This window comes from Rattus norvegicus, chromosome 6, assembly GCF_021556685.1.
Source record: "Rattus norvegicus strain SHRSP/BbbUtx chromosome 6, alternate assembly SHRSP_T2T, whole genome shotgun sequence".
NCBI classification, from domain to species: Eukaryota; Metazoa; Chordata; class Mammalia; order Rodentia; family Muridae; genus Rattus; species Rattus norvegicus.
In genome coordinates this window covers 13,228,662-13,251,134 of record NC_141539.1, presented here as the reverse complement: position 1 = coordinate 13,251,134, position 22,473 = coordinate 13,228,662, and the positions used below count along the sequence as shown (strand labels likewise).

The window sequence follows — 22,473 nt, the reverse complement described above, 5'->3', positions numbered from 1 at the left end:
TGGGTTTCATACAGGTTTCTTTCAGCCTTGATTGTGTCTTAGAGCGCATGCTTGACCAGCACAGGAGAGGGTCCTCTGATGGGAGTGTTGGCTCTTCCCTTCAGGAAGGAAATGCAGCATCGGAATCCTTCTTACGTCCAATGTTTTTTTTGCTTTTAATTCATAATCATTCTTCTATCAACGTGGAATATTTGAGGGTGAATATACTTCTACCCTTCAATCTTTACAAAATTGAGCCTTCATAAATTCCACTGAGACAACCTCTTTTTTTTTTTTTTTTTTTTTTTTTTTTTGGTTCTTTTTTTCGGAGCTGGGGACCGAACCCAGGGCCTTGCGCTTCCTAGGTAAGCGCTCTACCACTGAGCTAAATCCCCAGCCCCCTGAGACAACCTCTTATGTAGCTCAGGCTAGACAGAGTCTTTAGAGACAGCCTCTTATGTAGCTCAGGCTAGGCAGAGTCTTTAGAGACAGCCTCTTATGTAGCTCAGGCTAGGCAGAGTCTTTAGAGACAGCCTCTTATGTAGCTCAGGCTAGGCAGAGTCTTTACAGATAGCATCTTATGTAGCTCAGGCTAGGCAGAGTCTTTACAGATAGCATCTTATGTAGCTCAGGCTAGGCAGAGTCTTCTATAGACAGTCTTTTATATAGCTGAGGCCGCCCTTGTCCACTTTAGTTCTTTTTTGTTTGTTTGTTTTGGGGACATGTTTTGATGTCCTGAAATTCACTCTTTACAGACCAGGCCAGCCTCCAACTCACAGAGATCCTCCTGCCTCTGCCTCCTGAGTGCTGGGATTAAAGGAAAATGCTACCACACCTGGCTCTAGATCGGTTCTTAACTTCTTCCCTTGGAGGTTTATTTGCCAAAAACATAAAACAAAAACCCCCAAACAAAGAGCAAACAAAACATAAGGTTTACTGTATTTGAAGCATGGTGGCACTAGCCTGAAACCCTAGTATTCCGAAAGCAGAGGTAGGGGAGTCGGAAGTTCAAAGTCAGTCTAAACTTAAAAGAAATTGCCTCAAACACAGGTACCTTACCTGCTGTGGTGGTAGCTTTCTCTTTGTTGATTATCAACATTTTGAGAGGAAGCTTCCTAGATACCTTAACTCAGAAGCAATAACACAACCGGCTACTGTGATCTCAACTTACACTCCAAGTCCTAGCGTCTCCATGCACAGGAAGGCAATCTCTATTCGAGACTGACCAACCCAGAACTCTCGGTTTTATCCAGTCAGCAGTGAGTGAGAGCTGAGCAAGGAAGGAAGGACCAGGGCGTACACGGTGATAGCAAGAGATGTACGTGATCCTTCAGCATAAGCAGGAAGCCACTCTGACCTCCCGTCTCTCCCTCCTCCCTCTAAAGATTCTCCTGTGACAGACTGCTGGTCCTATGCTCAGAGAAAAGGAGTCCAGATTCAGAAATGTCCCAGATCCTTGTCAGTAAAGCAGAGTCCTTTTGTTCAGTCTTTTACCTAAGCATAAAAATAATTTTCCCTGGGTCTTTGGCTCTTCTCGTTTTATTTTTGTTTCTTCAAAACAGGGTCTTACTGTTATTACATTTACACATCTGAGTGTGTGTTCACATGCACATACATAGGTAACTGTATGTACATGGACATGTGCTTATGCAAATGCGTGCATGTGTGTGCATGCATGTGGGTATGTGTATATCCATGTATATGCACACATGTGCTTATGAAATTTATGTATGAATGCACCTACATGGGAAACTATATGTGCACTCACACATGTGTGTTTGTGTGTGCATACAAGCACCATGGTATACATGCAGGGCTCACAGGACAGCTTTCAGGAGCTGGCTCTCTCTTTCCACTGTACTGAGGCACAGTTTCTCTTGCTGTTTCTGCTGCTGTAGTGCATGTGTGAGGCTGGCTGATCCTCCTCTCTCTCTCTCCCATCACACCTAGGAGTGCCAGGATTACAGATGTGCGGCCAATCCAGCTGTTGTACTTCATGACTCTGGGGAATCAAACTCAAGCAATCAGGTTACAGAGCAACAGTTTTTCCCGCTGAGCTATCTCCCCAGCCCCAAGCCTTCATTTTTGAAGGCTTCAGTGTCACACACAGTTTTGGTTAAATCCCTTTTTTTTTCTTTTATCAATCTTTTGTTTCAGAAGGATCAACTGTGACCGTTGTGATGGATGAAAAGCTTTTTGTCCCCTACAGAGGAAGAGTAAGGAACATGGATGCAATCGAGGCAAACCATGCCCTTCCCCACACTCTCCTGGCTAGAGCTCCCCACACTCGGGCTAGAACCACAGCCCGTGTGATCCTACAGTTTAGATGGGTGTTACGCTCGGTTTAACGCTATTATGTTGGCATACTGGAATTCCTAATTATTTGAACAGGAGACCTCAAAATAATATAGGTAGTCCCACCCCCTTGTGGCACTTTGAGCTTCAGAGCCAATAAGGAGCAGCCCAAGTCACATTTGAGGTTGACTAAGGGGTCAGTTTTCAAGCCCAAGCAAAGCTGGATGCAGGCTCTTTGGCAGCCACAGGTGGTGCCTTCTCTCCACATCCAGCACCCGGCCAGCCTCATCTCCACCTGCAAATAGGCCTGGATGATTTGTTTTTAAGGAAACCACCTCGGGGAGCACTCATTTGCTCCCTCCCTCAGCTCCTCCTCCTGGCCTGCCTCCCTCCCGGGGCCTGGGTGTAGTACAGCCCACTTAGCAAACCCTCCACATACCTACTCCCTGCTGTCTGGACTCCCTCAAATCAGGCCTGCTCAGTGCTTCCCAGAAGTTTAGATCCCAGAAGTGAGCAAAGCAGCTTGTATACTTTCTCTAGACATCTGTCTCTCTCAAGGCTTCCAGAGTGTGCAGACCTACAGGGACAGCCTTCCAGATCAAGTCTGAGGTCTGAAGAAGCCGCCACTGCCGAAGAAAAGGGAGTCTGGGTATAATCTCTGAGTTACTTAGAGGGCAAGCCTTGCGGATCTAGCTGGTCCTTCCAGCCAGAAAAGTTAGGCTACTAAGGACCTCCTTAGTCCCCTGTTATTCTCCCCTTTGTTCTGGAGAATGGAATAGGCTTAGGAGGCCCAGGATACCTGGTTTGCTCAGGCCTGCCTGCAAGGATCAGGCGGCAGAAGTTCCTCCTCAGAAGGAGAAGCCACCTGTTGAGCTCTTCATTTAACAGCATCCATCCATTCATGCATTTATCCCTTCATTAATTCACTACTTACTGAGGGACCAGCTATGCACAGAGCTGTGATGATGTCATGCTGAGACCCATAGGACTTGTCTGGCCTCCAGCAAAGTAGATCCAGCCGGGCTGAGGAAGAGAGAATTGCCTTTCTTCCCTAAGAAAGCAAGATCCCTGCCTGAGGGCGCAAACATGGGGCTCAAGAGGAGATAGGTTGCTGGGAATGCCCTGGCTGCCCAGATTCTCCATGTTCTAGTAGATGGCAGCACGCATGCGCAAGCACACACACACACACACACACACACACACACATACGCACACGCACACGCACACACACACACGGGGGGGTGTCAATAGTAGAATCTAGTAACATGGATTACAGAATGAACCACACATATTATGCGGTCTGACAAGAAGTGTGGAAGAACTGGGTAACAAACGATTCCTGAGATAAACTACTTCACAGGGTACAAGATTTTTCTTTTTTAATGAAAATAAATAAATTGCCCACAGTCCCTATACTGGAAATACCCGGTTCTAGCTGGAGAATTATCCTTGTTAGGAAAGTCACTGAGCCCGATCGCAGCAATGGCAGAACTGGGATTTGAGTCACAATCGTCCTAAGAAACTTGCAATGTGAGGGAGGCAGAAGCATGGAGAGGTCTCCTGTGATTGGTAAGGATAGCAGGGAGTTCTCAGGGGTAGAAAAGAAGGCTGACTGACTGGATCACACAGAGCCCCAAAAGGAAAGTGAGCCCCTCATTATGACAGATGTTCAAAGCCACCAAAGTGGTCTTCTTGGTAACTCTCGGGACTTGGAGGAAGAGGAATGGAGGAGAACAGGACAAGAAGAAGAGGTGGGGCTGGGGCTGGGGATTTAGCTCAGTGGTAGAGCGCTTACCTAGGAAGCGCAAGGCCCTGGGTTCGGTCCCCAGCTCCAAAAAAAAAAAAAAAAAGAAGAAGAAGAAGAGGTGGGAAGCAACAGAGATTGCCCACAGCAGAAGCCGTAGGGGCCTGAGCTAAGCAGGGGCTTCTGGGAGAGAGAAGAGAAGCCGTTCTTGCCAACTGGCATTTGTGGTCTCTGCTTTTCACACAGCTTGTCCCTGTGCAACCTTCAGATTCCATTTTCTCTGGGACACATGACCTAATCCTAGATGGCAACAGGTCTTTCTCCTGTGCCCTGGCACAGAGCTGGGAGCTTCGGTTCCTAACTCCTCCCCATTGTCATTCCAGATTCCTTTCTCAGGTTATCTGATCTACATCTGAGTCCCTCATTCCCACACAGGCTGTTGTGAGGGCCCCTCACACTGCATCTTCCCTGCTCATGGCTCTAGCTGATGTCTTTGCACATAATAGGACTCAGTCAATATTCCTTAGTTGCTACTTGGAAGCTCTATGAAGATTTAGAGAGCATTGATGTGAGTTTGGAGAGCCGGTGTATCCCTTGTAGGCAAGATATAAAATAACATCATGTGACAGTAAAAAAGAGATAAGAGGCCCCATATGGTAAGCTCAAGGGCAGGGCAGATGATTCGTGTTAAGGAGAGAATTTATCAGCCCGAGATGTTTTTGTCAGAAGGTAGCAAACTCTGGAACCCACATAAGCATCAACAGCAAAGGAACTGATTGTGTCATAGCGGAGGGGCAGTGTTGAGGGAAGTGTTCAGTTCAGCAATTCAAGGAGCACTTTCTATGCCTTCTGCCATCTTTTGCAACAGGTCCCAGACCTTAGCCCAGCTAACTCCATGATGGAAGGACTATTCAGGCTGTAAAGACTCAGCATGTAGACAGCACCACCTGCCAAAACTAAAACAAAGACCTACTCCATCAAAGGCCATGTACTTCTGGGAAAGTCTCTAAATATACTGTGTTGCTGTTAGGCTTCTGTAGTTCCCCTTCTGGCTAACTGTTCTTGTTAACTGAAGTATGTCAAGCCAGAACGTGGTTTTCGTGCTTGAAAGTTCACCCTGAGAAAGGCAAAAGGCCACACTGAGATCCTAAACACCCAGTGTTGTTGCCAACCAGATAATAAAGGCTTTCTATTGGCTTAAACCATGTCTGAGCAGCCTTCTCTGGAGCAAGCCTGGCTCTCCTTGCTCCAGCAGAGAACACATCAAGAACGTAGCAGGAAGACAAGCCTTCCAAAAGCTACTGTTTGCCTCCAGCAAACTCTAGGAAATGAAGGACTTAGAACTTGGACTTTGATGGCAAAAGGCCTGGATTCACACCCCTATTCTGTCCTTTTGGGTCTTCTATGGTGCTGTGTGCCTAGAATGTGATCAAGAACACCCTACCCTGTTTGGGAGTCTGCACAAACTTCAGAAGCCTGGGCATGGATACCAAAACTGGAGCATGCATTTTCATTGTGACTGGAGTCTTGGAGGAACATGGGGTTTTCCCTTACCTTCTCAGTTTCAAGATTTTAACTCCTGTTAGCATAAACTTTGACTGTGGGTGAAATAGGAAGGTCACATGGACTCCAAAAGAGGGTCCATCTACGTGCCCTGTCATCTAGAAATGCCCAAGGAGAGCAAAGACGGACACTAGAGAATGTTGTGGACCTCCTTAGTGGAGAATTTCTCAGAAGTATAAAAGGACTACATATAGTCCCCAGAAGCTACTCATGTTAGGACCTAGATAAATATTAAAGCCTAAAGAAATGTTAAGGCCTAGGTGACTGTTACCCCGATATCCTGCCATTGTAAGGAAATTCCCTCATATGTTTCTACTGTTATTAGGAAACTTCGATGGACTACATGTTCTGTTCTGTTCCGTGCCCTTGGAAACCAATCACAATAGAGGTCAGCTGAACTGTTTTGTGTAGTTACCCACACTAAGCTTGGACCCAAACCAACCACCCAACAGCACTTCCTGCACCTGCCCCTGGGATGGACCCCAACAGAAGAGAGAACCTGCACCAAAATAAGAAGCCATGTGGAATAAGACTTCCGTTTTGAGTGGTGGTCAAATAAACTTTAAGTTCCCAAGACCTCCCTGGGAACGGACATCCTACTTGGTGAAAAAAGACATGCACATGGGTAAGTGACATCCTGGTTGGCAAGTTAGGACATGAATGTTAGACAAGTCCCATCCTGGAAGACAAGTTAAAACATGAATATTACAGTTGACTATCTTCACCAATGAGAGCAGGATAAATGTTTAACAGAGACATGTTCCTAAGGAAATCCTTATTTCCAAAATCCTGATTGGTGAAATAACTTGGCACAGATATTTGTGAATTTGGAGCTTAAACACCCCGTAGAATCTTAATTCAGTGTCATGGTTCAGTTCCCGAATCTGGGCCACAGCCCTGGTCAATCAGTCCTGGGGCGTACGCTCAGTAAATTATCTCTGTCTGACTGAGATCGGTGTTTGTGTGGTTTGTGAGGGGATTCCCGTACCCCAGCACTCAGAAGCATCACCTACTGGAGAAAGCCTACTGTAGGGAGCTTGACTGGCAGGCTTCTGCAGGCAAATGACAACAGAGTGGTTTTGCATAGATTTCCTGCAGCTTCTGGATGGAACCGTTGGCTGCTTCCCCCTTTGTTTTTGCTCTGCATCAGAGTCAGGAGTTGTTCAGGGCACAGAATGAGTGTACACAGATGCTTGTGCAGGCATGACGGTGGTGGTGGTGATGGTGGTGGTGGTGGTGACTTGGAAGGACGCTGCTCCACGTGTTGTGGGTCCATGATCTTTGTCCCAAAAGAGAGGCTTTCCTCCCTAAAGTGCTTAAGGACCTAGAGAGTCACACGAAAAGGCAGAAACACTGGAGAGAACGGCTCAAACGGATTCGAAAACGGTCAGGAACCAGCAGGGTGGGGGAGGGGCCGCTAATCCGATAGGGGCTCCCTGAGAGGGGTAAGGCACAGAGCGGTGCGCAGTGTTTACAGAGGAAAGCGCATCAGTTGTTCCTACCAAATGGGACCCGCGCTTTCTAGAGAAGGTAAGCCCCTTCCCCAGCTTCTCTATCCATTGGCCCAACGCTCCGCGGTTCCGTGGTCTGCACAAGCCAAGGGCAAACGCTGCCCTGCTGCAGGCCTCTCAGCCATGCACACTGCCACTGCAGCGTTCCTTAATGGAGCTCCCCAACCCCATCTCCCGGCCTGCATTATTAATGCGTTATGTCATCGTTCCTTGTGCTTGCTCTTGGCCGCTGAAATTTTATAGAGCAGTATTATTAATTGAATCAATTAGTGTCGGGGATATCGGCCCAGCCACGTCAGAAGCTTGGAGCTGTACAAAGCAAGCATCTCTTGAGACCTCTTCTCCTTCACTCTCACGCTCTTTCCTGGGCTTCCCCACTCCCTCTGCCTCCCTCCCCGTTTCTCTTCCGGTCCTCTTTCGCTATCCCACCCCACCCCCCAGCCTGAGAGAACATCCTCACTGCCCTTCCACAGCCTGCAGTCGTTCAGGTTCCCACTATTGCCCTGCCCCCCAACCTGGCAGGCACCCGGGCAGAAGGCAGGAACGCCAGGGTTACTGGCTGCCTGCTGTCTGGATCACAAGCCTACCTGAATTGAATGGGAATCCATCCTCTGAGCCAAGTTAGCGCAGAATCCCTGGTTAGGGTAGAGGAATGCAAATAAGAAAAACTGGTGCTCACTGCCCCTCAGACCCATTCATTTATTCATCCATTCACTTATTCATTCGTCTGTTCCGTGTATTCCTTTCCCGTCAGTGTTTATCTAACCTTATGATCATACTGTGAACATAAATGAGGAGGTTGAGGTCAGGCGCCCTGGGATTGGCATGATAGCCAGAGAGAGCAAACCGAACCTGAGAGAACTACTGCAGAACGTTAAGCTCAAAGCACCCGAAAAGAGTGGGTTTCTTCAGCGATATCCAAGCTCTTAGAGCACCTTTTGTGGCTGGGGCAGGGGGCGGAGCGAGAAAAGCCCCGGAAGACGGAGGTGTCCTGCAAAGGCAGCAAAGTGAGGGCCAGCCAGGCTGAGGAGGGCGGTGGGTGTCGTGAGTGGGGTAAGCCCTAGCAGAGAGAAAGGAAGAAGCAGGCTGAGAGGCTGTGAAGCTGAGCACCCAGGAGGGACTGGGTGGCTCTCGGCCCAGGCCAGTCCAAAGGGAGTGGAGACCAAGAAGTGACTGGGAAAGGGGGCCAGGACACCTGAACCCCAAGGCCCAAGTCCCAGATCCCTTCATCAGAAATAGGCAGCAGTACCCGAGGCGCCAGAGGCTCACATTCCCTGTAAAGCAGACTCCAGGATGGAATCAGGCTGAACGGTCGGTCATCCAGACACTCCCCACATTCACTGCCCCCCTCATCAAGAGCAGCGCACCTCATATTACAGAAAGGGATCTCCCTAGAAGCTCGAGGCCCGGGGGTCCACTTGGGTATCCCAGTGGGAAAGTGGGCTTTTTTCCCCTTAGTTTTTGTTGTCGTTGTTGTGAAGTGTATCGGCATGTAAGGAGAGAACCATGGATCCTCGTTTTACCTCAGCTGGGCTCCGAGACTTACTACTTCATGATGCACAGAGGACTAAGAAGGAATAAATTAGACTCGTGTGTGATGACATATATGTATGAAAAGGCTCTAATGAACTTTTACAATTAACTTTGGGCCGGCGATATAACTCAGTGGGTAGAGGGCTTCTCTGGTATCGAATTGTGGGTTCACTGGGTATGATGGCACTCCCTGTGACTCGGAAGGAAACGGCAAATTAAAGGCCATCCTCCCTAGTTTACAGTTACATAGCAACTTCAAAGACAGCCTGAGCCATTGAGTCCCTGTTTCAAAATTAATAAGTTTAAAAAAAAAAAACAATATATCAATTTACGCTAAACGTTTCTCCCATTCTCCCAAGCTGTCTGGAAGGTCAGAAAAATGTCCTCCCAATGTAACACCCTTTCTAAAGGAAAAATCTACTAACATCTTATTGGGTTTTTCTTTTATAAAAATTCTTTATTCTCTATCAGACACAGATCATTGTCATGCACAAGGTTAATTCCAAAATGGGGGAAATGTCTCTTTATTAGACTCTCCTGATGTGCCCGGGCAGGAACATGGTGTTATTTACTCACCCCGACACTTGGAGAAGTTAGGAAAACTAGGGATGGCAGAAAGGCCTCGTGTAGTAATTAGGGAGGCACGCAAAGTCCCAGGCCTGCTCGCACAGTGCACTCCATCCAGCCGGTGGGAGAGAGGGCACAAACTAGGGAAGGGGAGAAAGAGTCACTTAGAGGTTGTGCTGTATTGTGGGCAGGATGTTGGTGGCTACCCTTGGGCGCTGAGGCTGGGCCTCTGAGTTCTGTTTACTCCTTTCCTGGCCTTTAGTGCCCACTCCTGCATTCTGAACTGCCTGTGCTTGGCGTGGCATCCTTCCCCTCCCTACACACACCCTCGGTGAAGTCTGATAAGAAAGGCTCTGGGCATGCTGTTCCCGTGGTGGGCTGCCAGAAGGCTTCTTGTTGCACCGGAGACAGAATGCTCTGTGCTGCCCAACATGGCAGCCATAGGTGCCTACTGAACCCTTGTCACATGCCCTCTACATGCCTTGTCAAGGCCCTCTACATGGAAGGCCTTGAATACCAATTATAGAAGACGAGGCTTTGACCTTTGAGAGGTAGGGGATTCTGGGAAGTACCAGGAAAAGAATATTTCGATGGGGAAAGAAGAGGCTTTAGGTTTTGTTGGCTTGTTGGTTTGATTGTCACCATGGGCAAAGTCTGGCCTGGACCATGGACCCTGGTTCAAACTCACATTCAGTTTTACTTAATTCTCACAGCCAGCGTTAGGAAGCTGAGAGCTTATGATTCAGAGATGGAGGTTTGCGAATGGTGACTCTCATGAGATTCGGAAGCACTGAGGAATCTGAGTCAAGGCTGTCTTCCTGCAAGCCTCTGAGGAAACGTGGCAGCTATCAGCATGGGTAGAAGGTCAGAGGACAGTGAGGTGTCTCCAGAAACAGTGCCACCACTCAGGAGAGGCTGAGTCAGTCTTTGTTCATTTAAATTGGACTGGGTAAAGGTTCTGGAAAGTTCTCCATCTGATCCTACTAGGATACTAGGATCTAAGTCTCGTGCAAGACTCCAAGAAAACAATTTTTTCATGTCAAGTTTTTGATCCAAAGCTCTTGCAGGCTCTATAACAGTTTATGGTCCATTATAGCTACCAAGCCCAACTTTTTTTTTAAAGATTTATTTATTTATTATATATAAGTACACTGTAGCTGTCTTCATACACAGCAGAAGAGGGCATCGGATCCCATTACAGATGGTTGTGAGCCACCATGTGGTTGCTGGGAATTGAACTCAGGACCTCTGGAAGAGCAGTCAGTGCTCTTAACCACTGAGCCATCTCTCCAGCCCCCCAAGCCCAACTTTTGACAGGACCCTCCCCAAGACTGTGGCAAGGCCCAGCGTCATGTGAAAGGGACAGGTGTTAAACCCTTGCCCTGTGAGATGGCATTCCTTCTTGCCCTGTGCTAGACCTCTGGTCCTCTCAGCAGTGTCTGAATCTCCCGAAGCCTGGGCTCAAATGTCAAGTTGAGGCCAAGAGACACACAGTTTAATGCAGGATGAATAGGCCCTACCTCCTGAAAGTTACTTTATGGGAATTCTGTATTTATAACTGCCTATGAAACTCCATCCTGCCCTAGGTCAGAACTATCGTTTCTCATTTTCCTCCCCACAACCAGATCCTCTGGAGAATTCACTTGTCCAGAGGGGCTAAGACAGTGTTTAGTTCACTGTAAGCTGGGACCCCAGGCCTTTCAGGAGCTGGTGGAGTAACACAGCCTGTCTCAAGACCAGGTGGTACTGGCTGGTTTCCAAACCATGGGGAGACAGTTCCAGATAGGTAGCTGGGAAGGCCTTTGATCTGCAAGCGTGTCCTGGACACCCCTGTGTATTCTCACATTTCCCAGAAGCCAATGGGGCAGATGGCGGCAGAAACTCAGCTTGAGCGTCATTGAGGATGTGAGACCTAGAGTCCAGCCCTAACTACATGGGACCCTGACTCAAGCAAACCATAGGACTGCAAAGATGACCACCAGAGAACCTGTGCCCAGCTTCCAGCACACACATGCGCATAAATACAAATAAAATATTTAAAGGAAATAAAACCAAGTAACAAAAAGGAATGTATGCAGCAGATAAACGGCCTGGATTTAAATTCCAGCTCTGCCACCAGCCGGCTATGTTTTGAAGTGAGCCTCTTTTCCAGAGCATTCTCTCTCTCTCCCTCCCCCATACCCTTCCACTCCCCCTCCCCCTGTCCTTTCCTTCCCCTTCTCCTTCTCCCTTCCCCTCCCCCTCTCCTTCTTCCTCCCCTCCCCCTCTCCTTTCCCTCCCCTTCTCCCTCTCCCTCCCCTCCCTTCCCCCTTCCCTTCCCCTCCCCTCCCCTTCTCTTTGTGGACTGAACCCAGGGCCTCACTGATTAATACCCAGCCAGGTTAAGTGCTTTATTTCCCCTGGGCTTCACCTCCAGTGCTTTTGCTTTGGAGGACAGAGTTACTTCGAAGCATGGGTGTTGACCAGCCATGGCTGTTGTAAGACTTAAGTATAGCAAGCTGATTGTGGCGGCACATGCCACATGGCACATGCCACATGTCACATGTCACATGCCACTGGTCACATGCCACTGGTCACCCAGCACCTGGAAAGGAGAGACAGGAAGAGTAAGCTGGTCCCAGCTACAGAGTCACTTCAAAACCAGCCTGGGCATTCTGAAATCCTGTTTCAAAACAAACAAGCAAACAAACAAACAAACGAACAGAGGGGCTGTGGTCGTTCTGGCTCAGCCGTTAGAAATGCTCGCTGCCCTGCAGAGGACCGGAGTCTGTTTCCAAGTGCCTGCACAGTGGTTCCTACCTACCTATGACTCCAGATCTGACACACACTTCCGGCCTCTGAGGGCACTAGCCATGCATGTGGTGCACATACATACACACATACATACATAAAAACACTCACTTATACACATAAAAACAAATATGAAACATAAGACTTTAAAAATGAAGTATATCGATCTCTATTGCATGGTATCCACATCCCTGTACACTCAGTGGACACAGTCTCCTTGCCCACACTATTCTCTCTTACCTTCCTGCTCTCACTCTGTCCTCTCTCCCACTCCCCCACCTCTCTCCCCATTCCCTTCCCCTCTCTCTCCAATGTGCTCATGGCTGGCCTCTACCTCTACCTCTCTCTCTCTCTCTCTCTCTCTCTCTGTCTCTCTCTCTCTCTGTCTCTCTCTCTCTGCCTTTCTCTGTCTCTACTATCTTCTCAACTCTAGAATAGAATAAACTCTATTCTATACTATATCTTCGTGTGTCTGGTCCCTCAGGGAGAAGGATGCTTCAGCATGGGCCTGCAGAGGCACCCCTCCCCCACACCTAATTACACATCCACCAAACACATTCCTTCCTTCCTTATCTTTTTACAAAGCACAACACTCGGTTTGCACAATTTCAGTATCCCTGTATACACAGTTTCAGTGTACACCGTCTCGGTGCACACATTACTTGAAATAATTTGAGTCTATCATTGTTATATTAGTGTCTTGTTTACTTAGGATCAGATGTCAGACAGGAGAGAAGAGAAATGATGGTAACTGGGAGACGGGACTCAGAAATGATGCTGGTCAGGAGGAGAATGGGCTGAACAGGAATGCTGGGCATAGGACGCAGACAAACTTCCGTATACACGGCTGTGTACATAATGGTAGGGCTTGGGGGTTGGAGATCCCACTGAGACCCACTCCTGCCTGAACGCATCGCCTTCAAGACTGGATCTCTGTGCTCTTTGATCCACACATGGCCTCTGGCTTGGGAATTCTCTCCCGATTCCCTGGAGACATAGGAAACATTTGAGAGCAGCTTCATATTGGGTCCCCAGTCCCTAGGGTGGGGATGTTTCTCCGCCGAGCTGCTTGCTGGTTTGTGGGGTCCCCCTTCCTAGCTTCAGACTCTTTGGGCAGCTGAAGAAGACGTGAGCAGTTCAAGAGGAGGAAAGAGGAGTCATGAGTGTAGGGTGAGCTCTGTTCTGTCTCCCCAGCTACTCACTCCGACCCTGCAGATAAGATATCAGGGGTCAAAGCCAAGCCAGCTTTGCTGCGTGCTGTGAGCTGTGGGCTGTCCATGGCTTCTGGCTGGGAGCCACCCTTTTCTACCCACCCCTCATTTAGCCCAGCTCTCTGGCCTCTGTATTCCATGGTATCTTTTTAAAAAAGAGTATTTTTATTTTATTTATTATTAGCGTGAAGGGTGGTGTGTGTGTGTGTGTGTGTGTGTGTGTGTAAAGTCATCCTGTGCTACACAGCAAGACTCTGGTCTCAAAATTAAAATGTAATATAAACAAATAAACAAGGGGCAGATGAGCGGGCTCAGACGGTAAAAACCGATTGTCATGTAGGCCTCATGTGAGTTCCCAGAACACACAGCAGAAGGAGAGAACCAACTCCTAACAGTTGTCCTCTGAGCTCTAAGCATGTGCTGAGACATGCACTTTCAGCTCTAATACATGCTCAACACACACACACACACACACACACACACACACACACACACACACACACAATGAATAAGAGGAGAGGCTCACAGGGTTCCCACCCCCACCCACCCTGAGGATCTTGAAGCCATTAATGGCTGCAAGAGGAGGAAGACATTTTCTTTTTTTTTTTTTTTTTTGGTTCTTTTTTTCGGAGCTGGGGACCGAACCCAGGGCCTTGCGCTTCCTAGGTAAGCGCTCTACCACTGAGCTAAATCCCCAGCCCCGACATTTTCTTCATTGGGGTAACTGCTGGTATGATGCCCATGTTCCTGCAAACAACTCTAATTAAATTCTAATTAAGTATCACCAATGAGCAACTCATTGGACACACAGGCACACACACATGTACACACATGCATGTACACACATGAACACACATGCATGCACACACATGCATGCATACACACATGTACACACACATGAGCACACATACACATACACACACGTGCACACAGGAACACACATGCATACATACACACACATGCACACACAGGAACACACACACACACACACACACACACACACACACACACGCCACACAGAGGCCGGTGAGTAGAAGGTGGCCTAGTTAGGGCGAGGAAGGGGATCCATGAGCATAGGAAGGAAGCAAAGGATCATGGGGTACTTGGGATCAGAATATATTATTATATGTAATTAAAATATGTTAATAAAAACAAAAGGTCGTCTAGTTCATTAACATCTCTACAATGGGTTCTCTGATTGGAGGGACAGGGAGATCCTGAAGGCCCTCTCTGCTTGACGCCCTCCCTCCTCCCCTCATCCAGCAGTCAGTGCAGAGTCACTGTTACTGACCTTATCCCACCCCAGCCCAGATGGAGACTGCAGGAGGCCTCATTAACGTCCCAAAGCCACCTAGCCTGGACTTGCTAATTGTTGTCACAGACCCTAAGCTGCTGGAGGGACAGTATGTATCCGGGAGGGCAGGCTCCATGCCAGCGAGTCCACTGATGTGGGCAGCTGAGTGAACCGTGCTGATCAGGGATATGGGAAACTTGAGTGGGGCCCTGAGGGGCAGAGGCAGGTCACTGGCATTCAGGGGAACCAATGAGCGAGGTTGGTGTTAAATTCCAGACACCAGAAGACAAGCCTGTGATGCCCATGGAAAACCAGGATAGAGCTGAGATCAGGGTGTCAGCGGGGCTGGGGTGCAGGCTCCCCCAGTGGCCAGGATGGAGGGCTGCTTCCTTCCCAGTCTGTCTCCTGGGGTCTGCGGCAGGACCCCAAGTGGGTGGAGACTGGCAGACTGGAAGACAGTTCAGCTGGTCCGTATAGGGGAAGCCATGTGTATTGAGGCGTTGAATAGCAACTGGGCTATATTAAATACTGATCGAGATAATATTTGAATAAAAAGAATGGAAGTCCAAGGGAAGACACACTGTGAGGGCAGGTGGTGGAATGATACCAGGGCAGGGAAAGGTTCTGAGTGAGGCCAGACAGCCATGGGTCAGTCCCAGGTACAAGATTTGGGCTGTCTTTGAACACTCACCCCTTTATGAGCGCTTCTGTAAGCCTCCATGTTCCTACTTCTAAAATGGAAACAGGAATCAATTCTGTCTCCATTTGTGGGCTGCTTGCTGTAAGGAACAAATGAAATAGACTGGGAATGGCTGAAACTTTTCCCTCAGGCAGGGGCCATGACTAACTATGTCCTCTGAGGGAGTTTAGTGTGTGGCACAGTGCTGAGGCAAATCAAAGACAGATGGATGGACACCGGAGGTTCCCACCCACCTCACCTGAAAACCTCTAGATTTATAGACCCTGAGTGAGTGAAACCTACCAGCCTGACAGCATGGTCTCCAGTGTGTTCTCCCAGAGCTGTAGTCTGGGCAGATGGTGACTACAGCATCGTCTTCGAAGGATATGTATGCTAAGGAGAGCTCAGGAACTTCACTGTCAGTGGGCACTGTGGGTCATACTCCGTCTCAGCACGTAGGAGGTAGAATCAGGAAGGCTGAAGTACAAGGCAGCCTATGCAGCAAAACCCTGTGTCAGAAAGCACGCAGAAAGCAAATAAGTATACATTTTTAAAGATTAAAAAAATTAAAATGTGTAAAATAGAAGCGAGCAGAGATTGCATGGTGGCACAAGGTTGTCCGAGGTCCCAGCATCTGGAAGGAAGGAGGAGGAACACAGTTCAAGGTCACCCTCAACGAAATAATGACTTTGGGGCCAGCCTGGGTTGCATGGGTCCAGGGACCATCAGCTTAGGCGTTCCTCAGGAGACCAGTGTTGCGTCAAAAGTACAAAAGCCAACCAACTGAACTAGGAGCTGCCCTGGGCTGGAGACAGGTAAAGTTCAGTAAAGTGCTTGTCCAACATGCATAAAGTCGTGGGTTCAATCCCCACTGCTTGATAAAGTGTGCGCCCATAATCCCGGCACTTGGGAGGTAGAGACAGGAGGGTAAAGAGGTCCTTAGGTACATATGTGTCCCATGTTTGATAAACAAACAGCAGAATGCCAACGGAACATGGAGAGATGGCTCAGCAGTTAATGACACTCGCCGCTCTTACAGAGGACTGGAGTTCAGTTCCTAGCGCCCATATGGGGTGACCCACAGGTCCTACAATGCCAGATCTAGGAGCTATGATATCCTCTGTGACTCTGCATGCGTGTGCACTTACATGCACATACACACACACAGGTGAATAGAAAATAAAATAAAATCTTAAAAAAAAAATAACGTGAGATAATGGCTGGGTGGTGCTTAGACTGGAGTCCGGTATGGACCCAGGGAGAGCTAGTGTGGCAGCGGTCACCAGGGTAGCCATCTTGCGGCCTGCACCTGAAGTTCCCAAATGCCACCCAGGTACAGCGGTAGAATTGTCTGGGGGAGCTCAGGGCTCCCTTGGGGAGGCACCATAGGCTCTTTCGAGATGAACAAGTTTGGTCCCAAAGGTCCACCTGACCCAACAGCTGGGCATGGGAAGCCAGAGGCAAAGCGAGCCCGTTAGAGACCTGCTCCAGGATTCGAATGTGCAGTATAGCCTTGGGAGCTGAAGGTGAGGGTGTTAGTAATGACTACGGTGACCGTGTATCGCCCAGGAGGTAGCAACATGCACCGAATGAAGCAAACTGTGTTGAGTCAGATGCAGGTCTTTTGGCTGGAAGCAGAACAACTCATAAAGCAGATCTCACTCTTAGTTCTACAGCCCGTGGGACACAATAAAACCTCAGGAGAGGAGGAGGAGGGGGAGGAGGGGGGAAGGGGGGAGGAGGAGGGGGGAGGGAGAGGAGGGGGAGGGGGAGGAAGAAGAGGAGGGCGAGGAGGGGGAGAAGAAGGAGGAGGGGGAGGGGAGGGGGAGGGGGAGGGGGAGGAGGGGGAGAAGAAGGAGGAGGGGGAGGGGGAGGGGAGGGGGAGGGGAGGGGGAGGAGCGGGAGAAGAAGGAGGAGGGAGAGGGGAGGGGGAGGGGAGGGGGAGGAGGGGGAGAAGAAGGAGGAGGGGGAGGGGAGGGGGAGGGGGAGGGGGGAGGAGGGGGAGAAGAAGGAGGAGGGGGAGGGGAGGGGGAGGAGGGGGAGAAGGAGGGGGAGGGGGAGGGGAGGGGGAGGAGGGGGAGGAGGGGGAGAAGAAGGAGGAGGGAGAGGGGGAGGGGGAGGAGGAGGTAGAGAGGAGCAGCAGCAGCAGCAGAACTATCTTTAAAGTAATCAGTGGGAGGGTGGGTGGGAGGGTGGGTGAGTGGAAGGTCTCAGTGGCCATACAACTCGGCTCTCTCATCCTGTAGGCGCTCCCTCCTGAAGGGCATGTGGCCATCTGGGACCAGGGACCATCAACTTAGGTGTTCCCCAGTGCACCTCAGGTATTCATGTCAAGAAAATTAGCTTCCTACAGAACCAGGTCACTGTTCAGCCAAGGGTCTGCCAGTACGTTGGAATAACTAGTGAACCATGTGGCTGAAACAAGTGTGAGCACTGCTAAGACCCAAGTCTCTGAGCAGGCATCTCGCCCTCTCTGCCCCCCCCCCCCCAAGCATCTGGTCTAAGAAAGAGAAGATGTGGAATGGCGTGTCTCTCCAGCTGCCTGCACGGTTACTACTGATCCCAAGGCTTCTCAAGACACATTCTTCTACCCTTAGGCATGGTGGCAAACACCCTGGAACTCCAACACTCAGAAGGGAGGATTGTTAGTTCAAAACCAGCTTGTGATGTATAGCAAGACCTTGTCCTGAGCACTGCACAGTGACACATGCCTCTAACCCTAGCCCTGGGGAGGCAGAGGCAGGCAGGGCTCTGTGAGTTCCATGACAACCTGGTCTACATAGGATCGTCTACACAGGACAGCCACAGCTACATAGTGGCCTCCTGTCTGAGAAATAAAATCCAGACAAAATGAAGGCACACCTCCTTCAGTCCTTCAGCCCTTGACCTCCCTAGCAAGCAGATTTATTAAAGTCCTTCAGTTCCTACATTTTACATTTCTTTCCTGCTCTGACACAAGAGCCTGAGTGGGCACCCTCAGCTACAAGGTAAGATCATGTGGCCTAGAGGGGCTGGGCTCCAGAGAACACATGAGGGGATGGAGGAGGGGGCTCAAGATTTCCTCTGTCCTTGGAGGTTAGTTTAAAAACCCGGCTTGCTTGTGCAGAAACCTGGGTGAGGCTGCCCGGAATGTTAAATTTACTTCTGAAAACTGAAAAGAGAAAAACAACCATTTTCTAACAGCCCTGTGCCTGCTTGTCTATGTAGAGGAGCCTGCCTCCGTTGGGGGATGGGCCGAAGGTACAGCAGGCCCTACCTGGGCCTTGGGCAGGAACACAGAGGCCATTTTCATCTGGCCTTCAGAAGTTTCCCTTTGTGGCATGGTGCTGTTAAAAATATTCCTCCCCGAAGGTGCAGTCGCAGCGCAGCAGATGTCCCTGACTGAGCACTTGGGAAGGAGCTATTAAAAGGAACGTAATTAGGTTGTCATCCTGGGGCCTCCGAGCCAGGCTTCAGAACGCCATCTTTGTTGAAAGTTTTCCAGATGTAAAACATTACAGAATCAGATTTACCCAAACGGCTGTTGACATTCATTAGGAATGGGGTGGGTGCAAGAAACAAAATAACATTATAGTTCAAGGTTGGCCTTGGACCCTGAGACTTTCCTTTCTGTGTCTCTTCCCCATCCTAGCTCCCCACTCCATCTCCTCCTTTCTCCTTCCCCCACCATCATCTGCTCTGAGAAAAGCCTCTATCCGGCTGCCTTAGCACAAGTGAATGCACCCAAGCCTCACAGCCCCTCCAAACCGTGGGATTCAGGCCCAGAGCTCTGATGCTTTAGCCAACAAGGCCTGTCTTCTGTCAGGCTGGAGTGGAGGTGGGGGAGAGCCTTTCTAGTGACCCTGAAATCACACCAAGGCAGCCACACAGAGAGAGCCTGCCCTGATTCAGAGTCCTATTCTACCTCAGAGGCAAGGCTGTTGTAATCACCCCCCTCCTGCAGGGCCTGCTACACCCTGCAGGCTCATCTGCCACTCACCTATCTGTACATCAACATGTATTTGTCAAGAGTTCCCTGGCAAGGAGCCTGCCGGGTGGTAGAGATAGCACAGGGAGCATCGACAGAGGACAGGCTTGCCATCCTGGTGGGAGACAGCACGGATAGAGAAAGACGCTCATCCGGCAATCACGGAAATAAATGCAAAATAATAACGGCAGAAGGAAGTGTGTGGTTGGCGCTGGGAAGGCGGGCCAGCGGGAGGCTAGCCTGGAAGTCAGGAAGCCTTCCTACAGGCACTGATGACTGAGCCGAGAGAGTGGGAGCTGGGGTGGGGGCTGGGGGTGGGGTAGACAGGGACGAAGTGGTTTGTTTAACCAGAGCAGCTTTTGCAAAAGCACTGGCTAAGTCTCAGAGGGAAGCCCACGACTTCTAAGACACCCTTCTCCTGTCGGACTTAAGTACTGCACTCAAGAACTCTGTGCCAAGAGGGGACACCAGGGAGAAAAAGATAGAGTCTGGAATAGTAGGAAACCCTGGCGGGTGTTGAGAGGTGACCCTGACAAAGAGGCCATGGTGTGGGGGTGGAGCAGAGAGCTGGTCTAGCCTCCTCTTCTTGAGGCCTTCTCTTATATTCTGGCCAACTTTTCTTCACTGATAACAAAGCGAGGTGTTTCCCTGGGTTATTTTACTTATAGTAAAGTTATTAATGGGCACCTAATATATTTGCAGAGCAGAGAGAGTAAAAATTTCATTCTATGACCCCTCCATTGCTTGACATTTCATCTTTGATATGTGTGGGGTGAAGTGATGCATGTGGGTCTGGTTGGGATTGAACTGGGGACCTAACAGTTGCTCATGAGTACTGAGCTAACTCTTGAGTGGTGACTACGCGTGCACACCATCTTTGCCTGTTGGTTGACTTGCTGGGGACCAGTTCACTTGCCTGCTAATGGAACTGCAGGCTGGCTTTATTACAGACCAGCTATAGCCCCTGCTGATCATGTACATCAATCCCTACCGCTCTTCCCACCCTGCACAGAACCCAGCAGGCTCTCAGTCAGGGTAAGTTTGGAAGGAGGGATATGAAAAGTGTAGGAGGGAAAGAATCCCAAGTGGGTGGATTCTCGGTGCTGAGGTGTGTGATGGGAACATTGAGAGGGCGAGCTCATCCCTACTTACTTCTCAGCGCCTCGACTTCCCTGGAACAAGGACCCACCCTCTGAGTCTACACTTGCAGAGGGCGTTGTCCCCGTTCTCAGCATTCAGCGTCCCCTGTGTTGATGGCACCAAGGATGGGAGTGGCTGGAGCCTCCATGAGTTCTCTATAGGAACTTGTTCTGGGAGTCTCAGAGCCCCTGAGAGAGAGAGAGAGAGAGAGAGAGAGAGAGAGAGAGAGAGAGAGAGAGAGAAAGAGAGAGAGAGAGAGAGAGAGAGGCAGACAGAGAGAGAGAGAGGCAGACAGAGAGAGAGAGAGGCAGACAGAGAGGGAGAGAGGGAATAAATAAGTTGGCAACAGAAGACCAGTATGTGGATAAGACTTCGTTGCACACACATTGACCACATTAGCTTATCTTGCGGCCTTTGTTTCACTACCCACAACACAAGCAGGTCCCTGCTTGACCAAGACGGTACCAAGATAGAGTAAACAAATTCACCTCTTTAAAATGAATTAATCAGGCTGGAGAGATGGCTCAGTGGTTAAGAGCACTGACTGCTCTTCCAGAGGTCCTGAGTTCAAATCCCAGCAACCACATGGTGGCTCACAACCATCTGTAATGGGATCTGGTGCCCTCTTCTGGTGTGTTTGAAGACAGCTACAGTGTACTTATATATAATAAATAAATAAATCTTAAAAAAAAAAAGTCAACGAGCCTTCTCCCTAGCTCCTCCCAACCCTTATTGCAAGAGGAAAATTGCCTAGATACTGTTCTGCATTAAATGAGGTCTTCTGGGCAGCTGGAGAGATGACTCGGAAATGGCCCAGCGGTTAAGAACACAGGCTGTTCTTCCTTGTAGGCCCCGGGTTCAATTCCCAGCACCTACAAGGGTGTGGCTACTTACCATGTAGATAGTTGTGTCTCTAACCCCAGCTCTGTGGGATCTGACAGTTGCACACAGACATACTGTGTCCATATCACACAGGCGTGCTAATATCTTAACATTATAATAATTAATATTTTAAGTAATACCGATGTACTTAAAATAAAAGTAGGTTATGGCTTTTAATTAAATGACATACTTTGTCTTTTAAAAAGTCAACGCGCAGACTGCTGTTATTGTTACAGATGCCATGTGTTATATTTATTAGGTCCTCTTTTATGACCACCGTGTATCTTAATGTTTCCTTCCTTACCTGACTTACAAGTCAAGGACCATGAAGAGGAAGCAGGATTGCTTATTGGCGGCTTTGTGCTTTGTGAACAAACCATGGTAACACCAGGACCTGACTGTGACTCAGAACTCCAGTGGTCCACATGAAAGACACCAAGACACCTGAGAAAAGAACAGAAACTAACCAGGAGCCTCCAGGAGCCACTGCTCTGCCCTGTCATGCCAGGTGGGGCTGCTAACAGCTCCACCCCAGTCTTAGAACCTGAGAGGGAGGCTTGCCCTACTGGGCGGGCCTTGGAGAAAATAAAACCAATCCTCTAGCCCTTCAACTTGTTCCTGGACTGAGATGTGCCTTGGCAACTTTGTTCAAAAGCAGACTTCAGGGGTAAGGAAAACTCCCCTGCCCACCCAGATGCTGTGGGGCAGAGGAACCTGAGTGGTTACTTGTTAATTTTGTCATTCCCAATCTCAGAACTTAAGATACTTTATCTACAAAACGGACCCATTTTCTCTAGAGCAGTGAGTGGTTCACGAACTTCTTAACACTGCGACCCTTTAAAACAGATCCTAACGCCAGAGTGACCCCAGGCATAGTTTTTTTCATTACTACTTCATAACTGCAATTTTGCTAGTGTTATGAATTGTAAGTATCTGTGTTTTCCAACTTCAACCCCCGGAGTCACAATCCACAGGTTGAGATCCACTACCCTAGAGTAAGAGCAATTCAATATAATATAACCTGGAAAAGCACTTTACCTGAGAACCTAGCCACTGCAGATGCCCAACAAACAAACAAAACAGAACAAGCCAGCTGCCCTACATGGACAGTAGGAAGTACATATTTGATTCCCCCAGCTTGCTCACGTAATATTCCTTGTATAAATGGATGCTTGTGTCCCGAACAGGTCTCCATGAGGACTTCCTCTGTCTGGAAAAACTTGTCTGTGGAGGCCTCTCAAGAAAATACCCAGAAAAGTCACACAATGTCTCCCCCTGCCCCTTCCTTCCAGAAGGGCCTGGAGAGGGGAAAGGATTG

The 22,473-nt window shown here is 49.1% G+C and overlaps 2 long non-coding RNA genes across 3 annotated transcripts; one reads left to right on the top strand and one right to left on the bottom strand.

The window, feature by feature from the left end:
- Positions 1–1,500: 1,500 nt before the first annotated feature.
- LOC120103463 (uncharacterized) lies at positions 1,501–7,510 on the bottom strand. Its single transcript, XR_015622208.1, has 3 exons — positions 6,595–7,510; positions 2,714–2,900; positions 1,501–1,981 (listed from the first exon to the last, which is right to left on the bottom strand). It is a non-coding gene; the product is annotated as an uncharacterized LOC120103463 (long non-coding RNA).
- On the top strand, positions 7,010–21,766 carry LOC148005038 (uncharacterized). 2 transcript variants are annotated; one of them, XR_015622207.1, is made up of 3 exons: positions 7,025–7,111; positions 9,906–10,056; positions 11,046–11,265. It is a non-coding gene; the product is annotated as an uncharacterized LOC148005038 (long non-coding RNA). The 2 variants fall into 2 exon arrangements; XR_015622206.1 differs by lacking the exons at positions 9,906–10,056; positions 11,046–11,265 and adding an exon at positions 21,472–21,766 and having other exon boundaries at positions 7,010–7,111.
- Positions 21,767–22,473: the final 707 nt, after the last annotated feature.